The following is a 975-nucleotide window of genomic DNA, read 5'->3' as shown; positions in this document are numbered from 1 at the left end:
ATTATTTACTAACAGTGTCCAAAGAGTTTAAATGCTGTGTATATGCACATCTATACAGCCTAAAATTCTATTTTCAAGATTACTAATAAGGTCATCTCATCTCTAACACACTTTATTGCCAAGAATCCATTGTTCTTATCCTTATATCCTCCTCTTTCCTGAAACTAATTGACATACATTTCTCAAATTATTCAATCTGTCTTTAATTCTTGGATAACTACACTGAATATGTTAGTCAAATTATTGTTGCTTTTTGCTTTTTTTTTCTTTTGGACTGGGCAAAGTGGCTTTATTAGAGTGCCAGGATCACAGTGGGACTTAGGAATTAGCATTAGAGCACTTCTTCTTGCCAAAGGTGGGCACAACACTGACAAAGCGACTATTGTCCTGCAATTACCACTTGGCCCAGCCTGTCTTCTTCAACTTCTTCTCCTGTTTGGTCACCTTGGGAATTTGACCTCTCACTTTTCCAGGGAACCATGAACTTTACCTCCCAGCATGCATCCATCTACTTCCAAAGTTGTCAGGGTCTCTACACTACACTGTTCTAGGGTGACCTCATCCTCCAGAGGTGAGCCAGCCAAAACACTTGATCTTCAGGGGCAATGCCTTCCAATGAGGCCACATAAGCTTTGAGCTGGCTGATTGACTCTTGACTGGTCACCTTTAGGGTGTGTAGTTCCTGGGCATGGACAAAGACCTGCATGTTGGCAACTACCCATGGAAACCGCTACTGCTACCATGAAGATGAGGGTCAAGAAAGCATGCTAGTCAATTTTAAACACATGATATCAAATAATTTTAATCTCCAGCTGAGTCTCAATATCTGGTTTATCCAACATTTTATAAGACTGTCTATATATAATTTTAGGACTGGTCAAACAATGAGGTATGAATGCATTTTTCTACTCCCAGAAAGGCAAGAGGTGCTTAATAAATATCTGTTGTATTGTTTGATCAAATATTAAAATTACT

The 975-nt window shown here is 39.0% G+C and overlaps 1 pseudogene across 1 annotated transcript; it reads right to left on the bottom strand.

The window, feature by feature from the left end:
- Nucleotides 1–258: 258 nt before the first annotated feature.
- Nucleotides 259–706, bottom strand: LOC311583128 (ubiquitin-like protein FUBI; annotated as a pseudogene). Its single transcript has one exon. The product of its transcript is annotated as a ubiquitin-like protein FUBI (transcript).
- Between the last annotated feature and the right edge of the window lie 269 nt (nucleotides 707–975).

This window comes from Acomys minous, assembly GCF_964271855.1.
Source record: "Acomys minous genome assembly, chromosome: 14".
NCBI lineage: Eukaryota > Metazoa > Chordata > Mammalia > Rodentia > Muridae > Acomys > Acomys minous.
This window is presented reverse-complemented; position numbering and strand designations above follow the sequence as displayed.